Source organism: Chenopodium album, chromosome 9, assembly GCF_948465745.1.
Source record: "Chenopodium album chromosome 9, dcCheAlbu1.1, whole genome shotgun sequence".
In the NCBI taxonomy this organism is placed as follows: Eukaryota; Viridiplantae; Streptophyta; class Magnoliopsida; order Caryophyllales; family Amaranthaceae; genus Chenopodium; species Chenopodium album.
This window is the reverse complement of record NC_137842.1, coordinates 41,230,002-41,252,223: the sequence shown is the minus strand read 5'-3', so window position 1 is coordinate 41,252,223 and position 22,222 is coordinate 41,230,002. Positions and strand designations below refer to the sequence as shown.

The window sequence follows — 22,222 nt, the reverse complement described above, 5'->3', positions numbered from 1 at the left end:
GTTTATAAATTTTGTTTGGCTTATGGAGGATTAGTCCAACGACCTAGTCCAACCCTTGTCACTAACGCGTGTATTTTGTTATTAGAAAGAGGTACGAGGTATCGAAGTAAGTACTTTAATTGTTTTATTGATCTTTTGATATAATTGTTTTATTGATTTTTGATATAGAAATCATGTTTAGATTATTTTATTGATTCCTAGTATCATGTTAGGATGTTTTATTACTTCCTAGTATCATGTTTTGGGTTAATTAATATTTCTAATAGCAAGAATGATTAAAAGAATGCTTACTATTTTTCTTTCCTAATATCATGTTAGTATCATGTTAGGGATAAATCTTTAATCTTTGATGTTTAGTGATATGCTAGGGTTTGTTATTAATCTTGTCAGTATCATGCCTAGGATCTTGCTATATTATTATGCTTTAATATTATTATTTTAATTATGATTATAATGATTATGATTAATTATGATATTGCTTGATCATGCCTTTTATGCTTGTTTAAAGGGAATTTGTACTTGTAATCACGCTTAATAAGATAATTAATAATCATGTTTAGGTTAATGTGATTATAATTCAAGTGATCACCAGTAATAGTCTTATTTGTGCATTAATATTCAACCAACATAGATAAACAGATTTAGGGTAAACCTATTGATTTTATGTTAGTCAGAAAGTGCACATGAATACGATCAGAATAAAGTAGAGGCCTATTATCACTACCACAAAATAGCCAATAGAGGACGCCTGAAATAGGCAATATAGAACGCCTTAGAGGCGTACTTCAAGTGGGGTGCCTTATAAAGTATACGAGACGCTTCTTTCGGGCGTTCTATATTCTATGCAAAATAGAACGCATATCCAATATAAGCGTCTCTAATTATAGGTACAATATCTATAAAAAAACAAGGAAAATAGAACGCCTGTGTTGTGTTAGGCGTTCTATATTATTGCATAAAAGAGAACGCCTATGTTAGCTAACAATTCTCTTTTCCTTATTTTTTATAAAAAAAAATAAATTTAAATAATATTACAGTGCAATATAAATACAGTGTACATATCAAAATACAGAATTACGAGTAATATACAATTCATATAGTAGTCAATTTAAAATTAAAAAATCAACCTTACATAATATTGTATAAAGTACAATTCAAGTAAATTATACGAAGTACATAGTAATGGAGAAACAAGAGATAAATTTAAACAAATAGCTAATCTTCATTTCTTCCCAGGTATATCTGCATCAATCAAAATAAAAAACAAGAACAAAATCATTATAAAATTCATAAGATAAATAAAACTACAAAAACTAAAAATCGAACTCAATATACCAAAAAAAAAAGGTACTAGTCAATATTGGAAATCAGAGGTCCTTACTAATTTCACTAGTATTGGCAGATTCAAAAGCTATTTGACATAATTTACAGATCAAAATATATAAGTTATGAATAAAGCATATAAAAATCAATAATGGAGAAACAACCAAGAGAGCAACAATGTTAATGGAAAGCCATGGATGTCAGATGCAAAAAAACGATTCTCGAATTCGTCGTTTTAAATACTTGATAATCTTTCAATTCTTCATGACAAATTTGAGGATTGCTTGTAAATATCCTCTGAATTCTTTCAATCATCACGCCTAAAATATGAAAACTTGAAAATAAAGTTGTGGGTAAAGATAAACCAAATTATAAGTATAATTTGATATTACCCCCACAATGAAAATGTTTAGATCAACTAATTCTCAACAAAATGTAAACAATTGCAGAAATAAGAATGAAAAATTAAGGGGAAAATTTGTGAATTGAAAAATTAAACTAATGAACTTTTACCTGGGGTTCGTGAATGATGAATAGTAAGAATTGTGGTCGCAATAAGCGGCAACGGACGACGGTGGAAGATCTGATAGAATGGTTGCTCTTTAGGAAGATGAATCGGTGATAAATTTTACTTTATTTTCATTTTACAATATGAATCGGTGAAAGAAATAGAGGAATGGAAGAACAAGAGGCGTGTGTGTAACTGACAGAGAGGAGGTGGGTAAGGTTTAGTTGTTGATTTTTTTATTTTTTATTTTTATAATAATTCTCAAATAAATTGTAATCATTTAATATAAAAGGCGGAGTTTTTTTTACTCATATAGAACAGTTAACCATACAAGGCGTTCCATTATTAAGTCACATTTAAAAAAAAAAATAATATAATCAAATAGAGTTGTTAGGTAGGATAGGCGTTATATATGATTTTACATATAAAACGTTCATCAATCTTGGGCGTTCTATATAATTCTAGAGAACGCCTAAGCAACTTGACAGTTTTGTATTAATCGTTACTTTTTCCACTTTTTGTGGTAGTGTGACTAAAATGTATTAGCAAATTAATTAGACAAACATATCGTGAAGACTCGAGCAAGATTAATGGCTGTCGTCAGACGACAGGACCGTCGCCAGACGCTGACAGCCAACGCCAGACGACGGGATCGTCGCTTAGCGCCGGACACTAGCGTGTGGCGCCACAATCCAGAGCTTTGCGCCGTTATAGAACATCAATCTGGGTCTGGTTCCAATATTTTGCTCTAAAGGGATTTGCCTAAATGTCGTACTAAGTCCAGTTTGATCAATTTATTAATTAAATTAGCAAAGCCCTTTTAGTTATTATTATTTTTATTTAACTTATACACAAGTCAAACAAACGGTTAGGAAAAACACATAGAGTATGCACAACAAATAATGCACAAGTAGTCATATAGTCACGATATGATGCAATGAGTTTGCAACCTAACCATCTCTAAAGTTCAGGATATGGGTTAGTCAAAGAGGGTCCATGGTTATGAGTCCGGATGCACCGATTCATCTACCTCAACATCTTCCTCCTCTCTGTCAGTTACACACACGCCTCTTGTTCTTCCATTCCTCTATTTCTTTCACCGATTCATATTGTAAAATGAAAATAAAGTAAAATTTATCACCGATTCATCTACCTCAACATCTTCCTAAAGAGCAACCATTCTATCAAATCTTCCACCGTCGTCCGTTGCCGCTTATCGCGACCACAATTCTTACTGTTCATCATTCACGAACCCCAGGTAAAAGTTCATTAGTTTAATTTTTCAATTCACAAATTTTCCCCTTAATTTTTCATTCTTATTTCTGCAATTGTTTACATTTTGTTGAGAATTAGTTGATCTAAACATTTTCATTGTGGGGGTAATATCAAATTATACTTATAATTTGGTTTATCTTTACCCACAACTTTATTTTCAAGTTTTCATATTTTGGGCGTGATGATTGAAAGAATTCAGAGGATATTTACAAGCAATCCTCAAATTTGTCATGAAGAATTGAAAGATTATCAAGTATTTAAAACGACGAATTCGAGAATCGTTTTTTTGCATCTGACATCCATGGCTTTCCATTAACATTGTTGCTCTCTTGGTTGTTTCTCCATTATTGATTTTTATATGCTTTATTCATAACTTATATATTTTGATCTGTAAATTATGTCAAATAGCTTTTGAATCTGCCAATACTAGTGAAATTAGTAAGGACCTCTGATTTCCAATATTGACTAGTACCTTTTTTTTTTTGGTATATTGAGTTCGATTTTTAGTTTTTGTAGTTTTATTTATCTTATGAATTTTGATAATGATTTTGTTCTTGTTTTTTATTTTGATTGATGCAGATATACCTGGGAAGAAATGAAGATTAGCTATTTGTTTAAATTTATCTCTTATTTCTCCATTACTATGTACTTCGTATAATTTACTTGAATTGTACTTTATACAATATTATGTAAGGTTGATTTTTTAATTTTAAATTGACTACTATATGAATTGTATATTACTCGTGATTCTGTATTTTGATATGTACACTGTATTTATATTGCACTGTAATATTATTTAAATTTATTTTTTTTTATAAAAAATAAGGAAAAGAGAATTGTTAGCTAACATAGGCGTTCTCTTTTATGCAATAATATTGAACGCCTAACACAACACAGGCGTTCTATTTTCCTTGTTTTTTATAGATATTGTACCTATAATTAGAGACGCTTATATTGGATATGCGTTCTATTTTGCATAGAATATAGAACGCCCGAAAGAGGCGTCTCGTATACTTTATAAGGCACCCCACTTGAAGTACGCCTCTAAGGCGTTCTATATTGCCTATTTCAGGCGTCCTCTATTGGCTATTTTGTGGTAGTGTCAATTTATTAATGGCAGTAATTATGTTAAGTCCTTAATTGAGTCTAGGCACATAGTCCCATAGTCTCACAAAGGAGTCAAAGTATGTCACTCACATTCACTAATAAAGCACACACATAACATGTCACATATTGACTATGTCTAGAGAGTCTTCTATGCGCGTCTTTTTGTCAGTTTTTTAGGGGGGTAAGTCGAATATTAATCCTCCATTAAAACCATATTTGTTAATTCCTTACTTGTTCTTAAAAAAATACATCCCATTTTTGCTTTTTTGTTTTTAAAATAAATAAAGTCAAAGTCAAAGTCGAGTCAAGTAATTAAAATAAATAAATGGTTTAATTTACAGCGCTTGGTCAAGAAAAGAAGGGCGGCTAATGAAAGACAACACTTTCGTTCAGATACTTTTTTTTGACAAACCCATTACTCGGAAAAGGAAAGCTAAGAAGATCATGGCCACTCAAGAAGAAGTCAATGAACTCAAGAAAGATGTAGCCAACGTCACTAACTTGATGAAGAACATAGCTCTTCAAGTTATTGATCCTGTAAGGCAACAACAAATGGAGCTCATGCAAGAAAGTATGAGCAAGATATCCAATGATTACAGGTTCCAAGGCATTAGCTCACAAGGGGTCTTGGTGGACAAAGAACTTCTTCCACAAAAGTTCAGTGCCACACATCCATAAATTTAAAGCAACAGACAATCCCTATTTCCATTTAAGAGCATTTGAAACAACAATGAATATTAAAGGGATAGATAAGAAAATTTTCCATACACTGTTTTCTTTATCATTAGAAACTGTCTATCAGCAATGGTTCTTTTTTTCCCTTGACAAAGAGAAAACCTCTACTTGGGAAGCCATTTTGAATGCTTTTATTGATAGGTATAAATGCAATATTCAAGTTGAAACTGATCATAGGGAACTTAAAAAACTCAAACAAAAAGAGAATGAAAGTTTTACTTCTTTCTTTAATAAGTGGAGGGAAACCTCTGCTAAGATGATTGAGGTCCCTACCGAAAAAGAGTCTGTGAGAATGTTCATCAAAGATCTCCAGGAAAAATACTCTAAGCATCTCAAGTACCAAAGCAACTTGAATACCTTTAAGGTCGTCTATGACATTGGAATAAATATTGAAGACGACCTTGCAAAACAAAAAGTTGCTAACACTAACTCCAACAGTGGCTGGAAAGGAAAGAAGAACAATAATCCTTCTTCTTCCAAAACTACCCACTCAAATAATGTTAGCACCTTTAATTTGAATGAAGTCCTTGTTATGAACAATCAGGGACAAAAGAAACCATTTAGGAGGAACTTTACTTCTATTGGTATGAGTTATGACATCGCATTTGACTGTCTCCATGCAAAAGGTCTTATAACTCCCATTGGACCTTTTGGGGATCCACCAGTTGAAAAGAGATCACCTAACTGGAACCCTAATGCACACTGCAAATACCATTAAGGCAGGGGCCATCTTAGTAAGAGTTGCTGGAAGCTAAAGGAAGCTATCCAAGACTTGATAGACAATTAAAAACTCCCAGTGCCTTTTGCAAGTAAGAATCCAAGCATCAACAATGCACCCCTTTTAGATTCCTTGGCTATCTCTGATGAGGAAAGTTCTGTTGACCCCTCATCCTTGATCAAACTAATTGAAGAAACTCATGCCCTTGAAGAAGAAGAAGAAGAAGAAGAAGTATTCTTCAACGCCATGAGTGAACCATCCCCAATGCAACGACTGCTCAGTAAAGAAGACATATTGCTCCTTGTATATTCAGTGGAAAAATTTCTAGGCGTGTGTAGAAAGATTCTTGAACGCGATGAACAAGAACAAAAGAAACATGTCAACAAAGAGGTAGCACCAACTACTAAGAAGTCGTTCTCTCTTCAAGTAGTTGAAACACCTATAAGGAGATATAGGTCCTACACACTAATTGGGACCACCTATGCAAACATATTTAAAATGCTCTCTGAGAGTGGCAAAAGTAAACCTCTCGATGAGACCATTTGAATCGTTAAAGAGGATGGATAGGTTTTACCGTCCATATCACCAATCAGGGGGACATACAATAAAACACTGTTTTAAATTTAAAATTTTAATTTAGAAACTGATTGATGATAAAAAGATAGTCCAAATTCCACAAGAAAAAGATGCTACCATTAATGGAGTTTGGGACAGCGATGATGAGGATGTCTACCTCAAAGATTTGTAAAAGACTCCACTCTCCATGTTTTATCTAGTAGACGCCATTTGGGATGAAGAGGATTCACCCACAGATGTCCTCAAAGGTCCGGGAGAATGCAACCTCCCATTACTGTGCAACAACCTATCCCTACAACTCAGCAAGTTCCCATACCTATCATAGAAGACAACAAAGTTGTCAAGCAACTAAAAAAGACCAAAGTCGATATGAATGTATGGAAACTCCTATCTACCTCCCATCAACATAGGTTGGAGGTAATGAATGCCTTGGACAAAATAGGAATAGATTCTGAAACCACTCATAAGGGGTTAGCTAACTTTCTCACGAGTGATCTTCCTAGTCCTATAAATCTAATCACCTTTTCTGATAAGGACTTACCTCCAGAAGGTGATAAACACAAAAAGCATTAATTTCACGGTAGTCTGCAAGAGAATGAATGTCCCAATGACTCTTGTAGATAACGGATCGGCAATAAACGTCTGTCCACTCCGAACCGCTAGGATGTTAGGGATAAAAAATGAAGATTTGTCTCCGTCACACAGGGAATAAGAGCCTATGACAACACTCGTCGCCAAGCTCTTGTACTATCATTATGAATGTGACGGCGGGAGTCATAGAACATGCCACTACGTTTCAAGTGGTTCACATTAAAGCCTCTTTCAACCTATTGTAGGGACGCCCTTGGCTTCATGACCTAAAGGTCGTCCCTTCATCCCTTCATCAACAAGTGAAGGTCATAGTTGGAGGAATCCCTATCAAAATCGATGATTCACTAATGAGGATCAAAGCTATTGAAAATCCCATAATAAACGTGGAGCACGATGAAGATGACAAGGACTTGTGGGGCTTTAACGAAGAGGTCTCCTTAATCGAGTAAGATGAAAGGACCCCTCTTTACTACGACCTCCACTCCAATATGACAGTGAATGCTATCTTTAAAAACAAGAACACTTTCCGGGAATGACCCTTTGAAAGAAGAAAGGAATAACAAAACAGATAGGACAACCTGGCCTCCCTAAAAGATAGGACAACCTGAACCGACTCTAGAAGATCTTAAGCGAACCCGAGAAAAGGCAAATGCACGTAGAAACGCTCGTACCCAAAAGAAAGCAATCCCAATGGATCGTTACCCTCTTAATCTAAATGGACAATTTATTAAAGAGGGAGAGGATTATCCATGCTACGAATTCCCCGAACCCTTTGTCAAGAATGGGATAAGACAACTTGGGTTCGAAATATTTCTGGATTGCAATTTCATAGACGATGTCCCGACTCCCATCCATAAAGAAAAGGCACCCCCATGCTTTGACTTTAATGTCATTGGACTTCTCTTTGGGTACGAAAAGAATGAGCCAAAGCGCATTGAAGACAATTCCTCGCTCATTCAAACAGTACTACAGAGTGATAGCTTTGATCCCTCCAAACTTATCACTCTGGCAGAGGGTCTAGTTCAAGGGTGGCAAAACACCGTGAAAGTGACCACCCCAAGCGGAAGAAAGATCTCTATAACAACCGGACAAGGGCCAATGTTCGATGAATTGTCTAATTCAGAGTCTGAGTTAGAGTCTTCCCCTATCGAGTCTTCCAAGTCCTTAGTTGTAGCACCCTCTTCTTCTTCCTTAGTATCTTCCCCTAGGATAGTCAATAATCAAGTCCCAACGGACATTTCTTTATTTGATGTAATGATTTCAGAGTTTAATAATATGTCCTCTTCTGCATACTTCTCGTGTAATTCTTCAACTCAAGATGATGAGCATTGCTTAACTAACAATGAAAGTGACAAAAAAATAATTAAAGCAATGAAAATACTCGAAAATAAAAACGCCAATAATAGAGGAACTGAAACGGTTGACATCTTAAAAGATACAACCATTAAAAGAGAAGTTAAAATCGGACTAACACTTAATAAAGAAGAAAGAACCGATTTTATTAATCTATTAAAAGAATTTATCGATGTATTCGCTTGGTCATATAAAGATATGCCAGGCATTAATAGATAAACCTGTAAAACAAAAGTTACGTCGAACGAAACCCGACGTGGCTAGGATTGAAACCTGTAAAACAAAAGTTATGTCGAACGAAACCCGGCGTGGCTCTTAAGATGAAAGAAGAAGTACAAAAACAAATAACAGAAGGCTTTATTAGGGTATCCAAATACCCCGAATGGGTTGCAAATGTAGTCCCAGTTTCGAAGAAGGATAGAAGGGTACGAATGTGTGTCGACTATCGAAATCTAAATAGGGCAAGTCTAAAGGACGACTTCCCCATACCAAACATCGATATTCTAGTAGATAATATAGCAAACCACGCGCTTCTCTCATTCATGGATGGATACGCAGGGTACAATCAGATCCTCATGGAAGAAGAAGACATGGAGAAGACAACTTTCATAACACCTTGGGGCACTTACTGCTACACGGTAATGCCATTTGGGTTGAAAAACGCGGGTGCCACTTACTAACGAGCAGCGACTGCTTTACTTCATGATATGATGCAGAAGGAAGTCGAAGTCTATGTAGATGACATGATTGTGAAATCAAAGGATCGACCAGGGCATTTGGTAGACCTACGAAAATTCTGTGAAAGATTAAAAAAATATAACATGATGTTAAACCCATCCAAATGTTCTTTTGGAGTTACCTCAGGAAAACTCTTGGGATATGTCATTAGCTCTAGGGGAATAGAGATAACCCAACCAAGATTAATGCAATCATGTCAATGCCACCGCCTAAAACTGAGAAGCAAATTCGAGGATTCATTGGCCAGTTGCAATACATAAGTAGGTTCATATCAAAGTTGACAACAATATGTGAACCAATATTCAATAAACTCAAAAAGAATGTACCGGTAATATGGGATGATGGTTGTCAAAAAGCGTTTGAGAAAAACAAAGCTTATCTAGCTAACCCTCTTGTATTAGCACAAGCACTCCCAGGAATCCCTCTTAGGTTATACTTAACAGTCACCAAGGAGACAATGGGGGCTATGCTCGCACAAGAAGTAGAAGGAAAAGAAAATGTCATCTACTACCTAAGTAAGAAGATGCTCGAGTATGAAATACGCTATACACCACTTGAAAATTGTGCCTCGCATTGGTGTGGGCCGTAACCAAGTTAAGACATTAAATGCTCCTTCATACAGTCTTTGTAGTATCTCGAATGGACCCACTCAAGTATGTTTTCGAGAAATCTACTTTAAATGGGCGAATATCAAGATGGATAGTTAACCTAGCCCAATTTGATGTAAGATTCATGCCTCAAAAGGCCATTAAAAGATTAGTGGTTTCCGATTTCTTAGCGGATTTTTCAATAGAAGACTCCACGCCCATACATGAGAACGATTTTCCAGACGAAGACTTGATGGTCACAGAAGATGATACTTGGACTCTCTACTTTGATGGAGTCTCAAACCAAAAGGGATATGGTGTAGGAGTTCTATTGGTATCACCAAAAGAAGAACATGTTCCAATCTCTATAAAGCTAGATTTCGACATTAACAATAACACTGCAGAATATGAAGCATGCGTGGTAAGCCTCGAAACAGCATTGGCATTGGGATTAAAGAAACTTCGAATTTTCGGGGATTCTTCGCTGATTATCAATAAAATCTCTAAGAGATGGAAAGTAAGGAGTGAAAGCTTAGCCCCTTACCAAACCTACTTGGAAACTCTTACAAACAAACTGGAAAAGGTAGAATACACATATCTATCTAGAGAAGAAAATTAATTTGCTGATGCCTTGGCAAGACCAGCCTCAATGGTTAGGATTCCTACGGAAATCGAGTAAATGCCTTTAACGATATAAAAGAGGCATAAACCAGATTACATCCAAGTAATAGAGGATGATGAAGTAACCTAAGAGGAATAAGAAGAACAGGAAGAACCCTGGTACACGGACATCCTCAACTATGTCACAAAGGGAGAATATCCACCCCATGCTGACAAAAGGGCGCAAAACGAGCCTTAAGACTTTTGGCTTCCTAATATGTGCTCATTAACGAGGAGCTACACAAAAGGGTACCTAAAGGTCGAGCTCTTCTATGTGTAGGCAAAAAGGAAGCCCAAAGAGCTATGAGAATAGTCCACGAAGGGGTATGTGGAATACACGTAAACGGCAAGATGCTAGTCCAAAAGATAATGTGCGAAGGGTATTATTGGACTACCATGATTACGGACTGTCATCAATATGTTAAAAGATGCCTTAAATGCCAAATATATGCCAACTTACAACATGTTCCTCCATCGCTCCTCTACACCTATACATCATCATGGCCATTCTCAACATCGGGAATAGACATCATTGGAATTATTACTCCTCCAGGAATAGGAGGCCATGAATACATATTAGAAGAAATTGACTACTTCACTAAATGGGTTGAAGCAAAATCATATGCTAAACTCACTGCAAAAAACGTAGCACTCTTTATCGACAAAAACATCATTTGTCGATACGGAGTCCCACATGAAATGATAAATGACAATGGAACTCACTTTCAAGCAGAATGTGAAGAATTGTTACAAAATTATGGCATTAAACACCATCATTCTTCTCCTTATAGACCTCACGCAAAGGTGCCATTGAAGCAGCCAATAAAAATTTAAAGACAATCATCGAGAAGATGACAGAAATTGCAAAGATTGGCTCGATAAACTCCACTTTGCCCTGTGGGGTTATCGCACGCACGTCAATTCGGTCGTCAACAGGAAATACGCCATTTACCTTAGTCTATGGAATGGATGTCGTACAACCTGTAGAACTAGAAATACCTTCCCTACGCATCACGCTAGAAAGTAAACTCGATGAGGTAGAATGGACTAGAGTGAGGTATAAAGAGCTATATCTACTTGATGAAAAGCGACTAGAGGCTCTACATCATACTCAGTGTAATCAAACCCGTATGGCTAGACACTTCAACAAGAAAGTCAAGACAAGAAATATAAAAGTAGGAGACTTGGTCCTGAAAGCATAAAGGAAAAATGTTTTAGATCTAAGAAGCAAGTTTAGACCCAATTAGCCTAGACCATACATTGTCAAAACCATCCTATCAGGAGGAGCTGCAAAACTTACTGATATGGATGGAAATGAGTTCTCAAACATGACAAATCTTGACCAACTTAAGAAGTACTACCCATAATTACTTGAGTAGGACACTCAAGAGAGCTGCGTTTGGCCTGATTCCTTAGGAAAGGATACGTAGGCAACCCTTATAGGGTGCGGCCACTTTAATTTTTATAAACCTCGCATTCTAGCAAGTCCGTTCGAAGATATTATCACAAATATGCATGAGCGTTCCCAGTACAAATTGTCGCCTGGCAACGAAGCCAGCACCCTGCGTCGAGCAGCAGTGTCTGGCGACAAAGTCAGCGCTAGACGATGGAGACTAGCGTTTGGCAACGGGATCAAAATTTGACGCCAATTTTTTCACATTAAACAGGGAAAATTTCGGTGTATTTCGAAAATTTTCGACTTCCGTACTCGAATATTTTCAGAAAAAATTAAGTGTTTTCATTGTTTTAATAAAACATGTAATGTAAATGTTAATTTAATTTTAAAAAGCTGAAACTTGCATTAATAAAATAAATTAAAATTACATTATTGATGGAATTTAAATAAAAGCTTAATAAAATAAATTGACTAAAAAATTAAATTTGTCTAATAAATTGGAAGTTAAGCAATGCTTCAATCTTTCTTCTCTTTCTTTCCTCTCTTCCAATTCTTGTCAGCTTCTTCTTCATCGTCCATCACTTTAGCTAGTAGGCATCCTTTAGAGGATCTACATTTAATCTTGGAGTAAATAGTTTCTCCTTTAGCTAGGACGCCATGTTTCTTTTCCACCCAAACTTTCTTTTTTGAAGAGTCAGCTTTTCTTTTCTCTTTGCCTTTAGTGTCCTTCTTCTTAAGCATCATAGGTGTTTTGAACCCAAATCTTTCACCTAAACGTTCCTTAACAAAAGTTATTTTGTCACCTAGACAAGTCTTCACATTGGTTCTACTTTGATCTTTCTTCTTGTCCTTTTTAGGCTTATTAAGAAGCCAATTCTTCAAATCCTTGGGCAAAGAAGGAGGAGTCTTTTACATAACCACTTCCCATAAAGTCCTAGCACTCCAATAAGTGTCAAATCTCTCTACTTCTTGAGAAACAGGGAATTCATAGGGATGACAAAGATCTATAAAAGGAATTGTTTGAATAAGACCGTACTGTATTTTTACCCTGCAGGGATAATAAAAAGTCATCTTAGTTAAGCTTTGAAGACGACAAAAGGGTTTCTTGTTGACACCAACCATCTTCTCAATTTTCCACCATGGGATGACCCATTTGATAGCAAAATCACGAGAGGCGAATATTTTGCTCCACTCATGGCGACCCATCTTTATAGAGAAGCGCTTCTTTCGCCTCACAAAGCAGTTTGGAGTATATTTTTCAATATTGTCAGGAGGACTAATTCATTCTAGTCTCTCCATTAGCCACATCTGCAAAAATTCGATGCAAATAATTAGTATTACTATACAAAAATATATGTTTTTTATTTCTGTAATTAAAAATGTTATTTTTCAACCTTTAATAAAATTTGAGAGCCTCGAAATGGTGCTTTTGGATTTTTCTTTAATTTATCCAAACTAAGCATTGTTTCTCCAACAATTAATGGCATTAGATTTTTCCCTGATTCAATTTGCTCCATCACAGACACTAATATTGCTTGATCCTCACGATTATTACCACTAGTGAGGAGATATTGGCTAAGCATGCAAAAGAGAAAAGCCCTCATTCTATAAACATGAAAAGATTCAGAATACGGTCTATCAAAGTAGTGGCGTGCAAATTCTTTTAGATTAACTACGCTACCATCTACAATATTTGTTAGATCTCGGTCTTTCAGGTTAAAGAAGCGCTCAAAATCTTTAAAATAATACTCACTAACATTAGGAATTACCGCAAGATCCATGGAGCTAGGGAAAGCCAAGAATGGTATTAAATTCTTCAGGTAAAGGACTATTTTCATCATAGCCTAATCTAAAGCATGTATGTCTGGATCCCAATATTCTAAGGCGGTATAAATAAAATCTGTCTATATCTTCCCCCTTAATACCATAGATACCTCCCATGTGAATGAAATCAAGCTCTTTTCTCTCCTTAGCAGTCAAAGAACGACACCACTCACGAGTAAAATCACTAAAACTCTTAGACATGATTTCTTAAAGAGAATTAAGCTAAAACTATTATTTTAATCTGATTTAAATATACAGAATTCGACGGATTTGGGGGCTATTTATTGACGAAACTGATGCAGTTTGTTTCCCGAAAGGATTTGGAGAAAAAGAGTTCGTCGCCAAACGACAGGCACAGCGTCTGGTGACGAGGCTCGTTGCCTAGCAACGACACCAGCGTTGTGCGACAGAAAGTCTGTTTGACGATCAGATTATTTGCGCTATCCAACCATATGTTTTTTTCAATTACGTCTCAATTTTTGTGCATTGACTTTATGTTTTGCCTTCGTTCTTTCAAATGTATTTTTGATTAATTTAAGCTTAATTAATTTTAGGCTTATGTTAGTCAAAATTTTATTTTTTTTTTTCATTTTGGGGGAGAAAGTCGGATACCCTCCATTAATAATAAAAATGACGGAAATTTTTTGCGCAAAAATTAGTCACAATATTTTGCACACACTCACATGCACGTAAAATAAAAAATAAATTACAAAGATAATATAAGCATAATAAAGTTTTATATACAATATGTCTAATATATACAATGAGTCTACTAAAAAAGTCATATAAATTAGCAAAGTCCTATCAGTCAAATAAAAAGCACAAGTACAGCTAAGCTGCCGGTGGACGCAAATGAGGAGACACTCCCAAAGCATCAAAGAACAAAGAGGATCGCGGAGTGTGCCCCTCACCAGTCCTAGGATCGCCACCAGTCGGAATTGGCAGCCTAGGACCAGCCCATCCCGGCTCGCTATGATGCTCAATAGCCAATGGCTGAGGGTGCGGCGGCTGCGATGACGAGCCAAACTCGTACGTCCCACCACCCCCTAATTGAGCCAATGATATGCCTCCCTGGCCGGCTGATTTAGTATGTGCACTCTCAGAGGAAGAGCTCAAACCAGTCGGTCTCTTAGGAGGAGCCGCCTCCGATCGGCCACCCTCACCCCTAGACGAGGTACGACGATGCCTCGAGCTGGACCTCTCTATCCTAGCCTCAGGTCTCGGCCAAGTATGAGGAAGAATAGGCTGCCCCTACAAAAAAAAGTCATGTCAGATGCAAAGTGAATAAATCAAAACATAAACTAAAAGTAAGAAAGATACCTCTGTAGTGTCATCACGACGACAAGAAGCTCGATCCCTCAATATCACCAGCTGGTGACGAAAGGCGTCCAAGCCTCTAGCCATCATCGTCACCACCTCGCGAGAGAACTGTCAAAAGACAAGTCAGAAGCGATTGACAATATAAATGTAGATAAAAAAAAGGAAAATAAATGACTTACCCAAGTTTGACGTTGTGGTATCGACTGCTCGATAAAGAGACTATCTGGAGGAGCTAAGGGAATCATCTCCTCAACAGGGCCATACACCCCCTGATAGGTGATGGACACAGGTGGAGCGACAAACTCCGCATGCGCATTCTATAAGATAAACTGAGTAGTTAACATCTACTTGGGGGCTACACAAAAGACAAATGAGCAAAATAAAGGATACCTCATCTCCTCCCTCTTGCAAAACAGGTGGTGGAGCCAAGAACGGTAGCAAAGCCTCCGTGTAACATAGCTCCGGACGAGCGTGCGTCCGCCAAGGCGTGCCCTCTAGCGTCCTACTCGCCAAAGTCCTCAACCTTGCCTTATCATATGCTGATGTGGGCGAGCTGGAACAACAAAGGTCTCCGAGGAGTGCTGAATAGCCTCTCTCTCGCCAAGATACACCGCAACCTCATACATCCCCTGAAAATAGCGACGCTAAGCAGTGTATTGCGCAGCAAGCGCGGGAATGTCAAAATCGGTCCACGGCCGAAACTTTATGGCCAACTCCTACAAAATGCACACTTATGAGACAAAATCCTAATAAAGGTATAAAAGAGCAAGCATCTAAAAAAGGAAAACATATCGAGAGGATCAACTCTCGAATGCGCCTAGAAGTGACCTCACACTATGACGATCTCCACAACTAGCAGCAACAGGGAGCTCGCGAGGCGAGGGTCTCGCCGGCACAAGAGATCGAAAGTACTCGTAGATACAGATCTACGCAAGAAAAAAATGCGTCAATAGATGCTAAAATAAGTCTAGATCTAACTTTAAAAGGATTAAAGTGTACCTCTACGAATCTCCAAAAGATGGAAAGTGCAATGTCTCCCTCGAAGGAGATGTGACGGCTAGAAAGCCGCAGTCCAACCAGGAAGTTAGCATAGGCCAAGCTGGCCCAATCATACGACCTGACTGAAGCAAGGTCGCGAACAGTAGGTAGGTAGTAGAGCAATACTCGACTACCTGTCAGGAGAAAAGGTCCCTGACAAAAGGATCAGAGAAAAAATGCGCACCCGCTGCTCTGGGGTGGTCACAGGATCCTGTAAAGCAATAGCAAGTGTACTCCGGCAAATGCATCTAGTGCTAAGATGCATCGGGTAAGCCTCAGCACGAGCCCAAATATTAATAGGGCCCAACAGCTCCAGCACCTCCGGAGAGAAGACGGCGATATTGCTATCAAAAGAGAGAGGGACAGAAGTGAACTTCAATCCCGTAATAAGACTGAAGTCGGTAGGAGTAACAGTCGGCTCACCCCAAGGAAAGTGAAAAGTGTTTGTGGTGTCCCAAAAGAACTCCAACAAAGACCGGACTACAAGGTTGCTATGTCCAAAAGAGTACATAGCCCGGGTGGCTCGCAGCAAAGGAGTCAGGCGACATGACTCCCACAAATGACATAGACCGACGTCGTCTCGGAAATAGGTATCGTATAGAGAGCCGATGGTCGTGTTGCCCGAACCATGGCTGCGGATCCTCCCGCTGACAATCCCTCGGCGAACACGCTTCGAGATATGGGACAATGGCACGAAATACAGAGTGTGCCCATCCCACTCTGGAAACTCCCCTAGAGAAGAGGAGGTGCCTACGGGGTTGTCCTCCCGACGAGTCTCCCTAGAACGAGAACAAGAACCCCAGCCTCATTGTCTAGCCATTCTATATTATGCAAAATACTAGAAAATTAAAGTTCTTTAGTATATAAGGTTCGCCTAGCCGCATGATACTATCTTCGCAAAAACAGAATACGTAGTACTAAAACAGAGCACAATTTCAAACCAAGCATAAATAGAAAAAATTCACCAATCAAACAATTTCTTGCAATATTATGATAAATATTGTGACAAATTTTGATAAAAATGGCAAACAAAAATACAAAGAACATGTCACATTGCTCTCACGAACTTAAGAGGGTCAACAATGGCAAAATGCTCGTTCCTTCACCAAATTGAGTGAATCAAGTCTCAAAACACTCTAAACATGATATATTAACATTATACAACAATTTCAAGGCATAAAATTTGATAAATAAAGCAAATTAAGCAAAAATGGGTTCAAAATTTTCAATACCCGCTTAAGGAAAACATCCAAATTCAGCCAAAATTAGGTTAAGTTTGAGAAAAACTTACATGTATCCGGAAAATAGATGAAAAAAGATTTGATTTGCAACAAGTTTGAGTGAATTTGGTGCACAAACGAGCGAGAACAAGCGATTTGAACTTCCAAGTGAAAATGAGCAAGTAGCAGCAGCGTTCACGACAAATGGGTAAGAAAGGGGTTTTATTTTAAAAACCTGAATCCTTCGCCAGACGACAATTTCGTTGCCAGACGCAGGCCTTCGTTGCCTGGCGATGGAGAAAAAATGCGGCGACGATGCTTTCCATCGTGCGCTGGTGTGGCGACAGAACAGGTGGACCTTATGTGGAAATTTCGGGTTCCTTAGTACGCCAGTTATCCCTTATAAGCAATTTGACATTAAGTAATCGGCTCGATTATAATGACATTAAGTAATTGGCTCATCACAAAAGAACCGACATAATGGTTCACAAGCAGCAAAAAGCGCCGACATATTGACACTGTGGAAAATTCAGCAAATATCACGGCAGCAAAGTTCAAGTGAGCTTTAAGGATCGACGGGAGTTGATCTTCACTAATTTTCTTTGGAATATTATCGCAACAATTGAGGATGACTTCGGGCGAAGCAATCTCCAATCATGTTCCCTTGCTTGTGGAAGATGGTCACAAGGCGGTAGAAGATCGTTTCAGGCGAAACAATCTTTGATAGTTTTCTCTGGCTTGCAGAAGACTATCACAACGGAAATTGGAGGTAGTTACGGGCGTAGAGCTTGAGGGAGATCGTCAAACAAAAGATGCTCTTTTGCTCAGAGACGCGTGAGCATATCACCAACAAAGCAGCAAGATGGCGTACCCTAGCTTGTGGAAAGTTGTGACAATAACAAGAACAACAACAAATCGGTTACCCACAGAGACGTATGCTAGACGGGGCAAGATACACATTTCTTAACTCTCTTATCAGTTTTAACTAACGCTAGTTTGCATATTTCGGCGTTATAAGAATGATTTGGGATTGCAGAACGTTCTGAATCATTTTCCATCCCTATTGTTACTTTAACTTTTGTTTTTGAAACATATGTTTCTCCAATTTCAGTCAAAGTGGGGGCATCTGTAGACACCCAAATGTGTCTCCCCAAAACCAAACCCAGTGATGATTACCTTTCGCGTTATTTGATTATAAAACGAGGAGAAAGTGTCCAAAGTCTAATTATGAGGATGTTTTTATTAAAATATTTCTCTTTCAGTTTTCTAAAAATATTTCTTTGCTTACTCATATATATGAAAAATAGTCAGTCCAATTTGGTTTGGTCCATAATAAAGGTCCAATAATAGTGTAGTTGGATCGGGCTAGAAAAGAGCTCTCCAATGATATATTATAGGCCCAATTCCGATGACTTATGAGGAAGTTATGGATTTAAATTAGATTAGGCCCAATGATTTTTAAAGGTGGCCCGATGATCTAGGAGGGACTATTAATTATTATTTTAAAAAAGAATGTTTTATTCAGAATAAAAAAAATTAAATCTAATTTCGAAAACTTCTCGGACGCTTAATTACCTGCAACCGGTGTAACAGGTAATAACGCGTGGAAAAGCGCGTTGATTTTTGGACCAGCACGAGACGACGAAGTCGTTGCCTGGCGCTGACCTTCGTCGCCTAGCGTTCTAAATGACGAGGCGCGCAAATAATAATAAATCGCCAATATTTCCTAAAATACCCCTAGCATCGGAGTGCCCCAAGTATCCGAGTGCTAGGGGCAAAAATGTCCTAGCATAGGTGGTTAGCAAGCGCACCAAGCCGAGCCATGCACGACCGACTGGGGTATGCTAGCCGCCACATATAGCAGCGTGCTAGCAGCAACTAGCTGCCGCAAGCCGTGCGTGCTAGCAGCGCACGCACGAGCTGGGCACTAGGCGGGTTGTGGCTGGGCCATAGGGCCGTGTACTAGGGGAGCAAGTGGGAGTATATGGAAATCAAGTGGGGTGAGGGACATGTGGCACAAGGAGAGCGTTGAGTGGGGAGCAAGTATGGTCCCCTACTCTCCATGTGGTCCTCACCACCCTTTACATATGATAGTGCCACTTGTAGATTTATTATTAGTTTGCTTATTTATTTTAATTTAGATTTAAAATAAATTATGGAATATCATGACTCCCACATTGATGGGATAAAAATTCCCACTCTCCCTCTTACTTGTAAATACCCATCTTGGGTTTTTGGGAAGAGTGTTTGAATAGGAGTTCAATAGAGCATTGCATTAGCAAAAACTCTTAAACTCACATAATACTCGGGTTTTGGTCGGACCTCGCTAACCTCGAGGTAACGGACCTTAAAGTCGCTAGTAGTTTTTGCGGGTGGACTTTCGTTGGAGGCTCTCGTGTGAGCGGAGCTAAAGCTTTAAAGTCGCTAGTAGTTTTTGCGGGTGGACGTTTGGTCGGACCTTGCTAACTCCTAGGTAGCGGACCTAAAAAGTCGGTGTTCGTCCTTTGTGGGTGGATACCGTTGGAGGCTCGGTATTTTCGGAGCTAAAGCTTTCAAGTAAGAGCCCATTAGGTCGGGCGAAGCACACGTCAAAGGTAAATTCCGATTTTATCCTTTTATGTTTATTTGTTATGCTTTATGGTTTTATTAATTGCGAGTGGTTCTTTTGGTCGGGGTTGTTTCCGCGGTAAGTTGGACTTACCAAATCCCAACAGCGGTATCGAAGCCATGCTCGTTTATTTTTAAAATCATAATATTTTTTCAAGGTGATTTTTATGGCTTAATTTTCTTGTCTTGAAGTGCTAATTAGATTAGTAACTCTATTTATTTATTTTAACCTCGTATTTAAGCTACCTTCAGCCCCAAACCCAGATTTCAACCAAAAAATAGTGAATTTTGGGTGGAAAATGTGTTCTGGAAATGGTTTTAGTCTTCCAGGGGATGGCTTTTAACCAAAAAAATGACCAAAAATGCAATTTTCGAGGGTTTTTTCGTTTTTACGAAAATTTTTAAGTCTTTCTAACCTTGAAAATTAATTTCATATTTATGGTGGTTATGTAATTGGTTCAATACATATTTTATATGCAATTTTATACCTCTTTAGGCATGATTTCTTGGTAGTAATTTGTGCTTGAAAGCTTGGTTTTATTTTTCACATAATTGCAAACTAATTGCATTAAGTGTGAAATTGTTGTTCTTTGAGGCTTCCAAGTATTAAAGATTCAATATTTAATTATGGTTAAGTGATTGAAAATTTATATTACTAAATTCCATGAATTTTTGTTAAACTTTGTTGATTTAATCATTTTTAGTTGATTGGAATCATAAAGTTTGAATCTTTGTGATAGAAAATTGTTTATCTTCACATTGGAAGATATAATTTTTCAAGGATTCACAAGTATTAAAGTTGGAATCTTTATTGAACTTATGTTCATTTTTCCAACTCCCTCTTATTGTCAAAAACTCAAGATTAATTTAAATTAATAATGAGTAATTGCCCTCTTATTTTTGTTGCACCAAGTTAAACCAATTTAATTAAAGAATGGTTCTTGGGAATTATTTTGGTTACATGCAGTTTGAAAATTTTATTTAAGTTAGACTTGTTTAATTTTTTATTTTTTCTCAAATGAATTAGTTCTAAAATTGATTTAGAATTAATAGTTATGATACCCAAAATTAGGATCAAATCCCGAGGCTATGGCATGCAAAACGAGGCAAGAGCATCACTTGGCTAGCCAGGCTGCATAGCAGCCCGCATGTGGTTGCCAAGGGTGGTGCCCTGTGCTTGCGCGCAAGCCCATGCGTGGCTGCTGCTTGGTGCCACCATCATGGCGCGCCAATAAACTCCAAGCAGCAGCACGGCGCAGCAGCAACATGGTGCTATGCGTCCTGGCTTGCTTGGCCGGCCGTGGTTGGTGCAAGCACGAGCACATGGTGCATCGCTTGGGACTTGGTGCATGCGTCGTGTAATTAGGGGTATGCGTAGACGTTGCTTGCGAAGCAATTTAGTGCAATGAATTCGTTCAACATGGCTATCAAGGGCCACATTATTGATGTGGGAAAGTTCGCTGATGTGGGTGGTGTAACGCTTAGCGATATCGGGCCCACTCCCACGTTCATTGAGCTTCAAACGGTTGTGCGAAATGTGAGCACTCCATGTCTTAGTGCTAGGCACTTAGACACTTTGGACTACGTATTTTTTGCTTAAAATTGTCGTTTTAATTATTTTATTAATCGAATTTGTTTTTAATTATTTTAATAAATTTTGGAGGCTAGGCCTCGGTTTTGAGCGGCATTGGCAAAATTTATTTTGACAAATTTTGGGATTTACCGGCTTAATTAATTGGATTAATTAAGCTGGATGCAGAATTTAGTGGGAGCTTCAAATGTTAATTGCTCTTATTTACATAACCGGTTAAAACAACTTTGACTAGTTTTAATTAGGCGTGTTTATTGGATTAACCACCTAGATTAGTTACTAGTTCACGCATGTTTATGCATTGTTACTTGTTTATCGTTGTAAAATGCATGGGCCATTCACAAATAGTGAATGGATGAATGGAATGTATATTCTCTCACAGGTTTATGAAATGGCAACTAGTGGGGCCCAATTAGGATAAAAAATACGGGTTGCGATCCGTGATGTATTTTTGTAAATCTAAATACGGTCTACGTACCGTTGAGTATTTTGTACCTTAATATTTAGATTAGTCCTAATAGTAGATACTAGTAGTTGCATTTAATCATGGTCAAGTCTTGAAGATGGAGGTTCTTGCAAGACGTAGCCATGAAGTTGCAAATGAAGACCTTTTGAAGATTTGAAGATCTCAATGGGTCATGCTAGTTGCCAAATGCATCTATATTAATGTTTTTCGATATATATATAAGTTTATGTATATGAATTATATGTTAGATGCATGTTTAGGATTTCGAATGTTGTGATGATTAATTAAGTTCACTTAAATCAACCAACATAGAAACCGTAGGTCCCTAAATATTGGGTAAAACTTGTCATTCCAAAACAACACTTACCAACCGAACGAGGGTAATGGTGGGCTACGCCAAAGCGAGGCATCACTACCTCTCCTAGGAGCGTAAGGCATACCGGGTATGCAAGTTGGTTTTGGTTGTACTCAACAATATAAGTGATGGAGTCCTAACATGTCGTGGCAAAGTGAATAAATTGTTGAGAGAGCATTAGATGCGACGATTTATTCAACCAAGAGTGGCTTGGAGCCATTAGCAAAGCGTTGC

The 22,222-nt window shown here is 37.9% G+C and overlaps 2 long non-coding RNA genes across 2 annotated transcripts; one reads left to right on the top strand and one right to left on the bottom strand.

Moving 5' to 3' along the window:
- Nucleotides 1–1,097: 1,097 nt before the first annotated feature.
- On the bottom strand, nt 1,098–2,129 carry LOC145559767 (uncharacterized). Its single transcript, XR_014092935.1, has 2 exons — nt 1,837–2,129; nt 1,098–1,242 (listed from the first exon to the last, which is right to left on the bottom strand). It is a non-coding gene; the product is annotated as an uncharacterized LOC145559767 (long non-coding RNA).
- Nucleotides 2,130–2,854: 725 nt separating this feature from the next.
- On the top strand, nt 2,855–3,841 carry LOC145559766 (uncharacterized). Its single transcript, XR_014092934.1, has 2 exons — nt 2,855–3,089; nt 3,686–3,841. It is a non-coding gene; the product is annotated as an uncharacterized LOC145559766 (long non-coding RNA).
- The last annotated feature ends 18,381 nt before the right edge of the window (nt 3,842–22,222 follow it).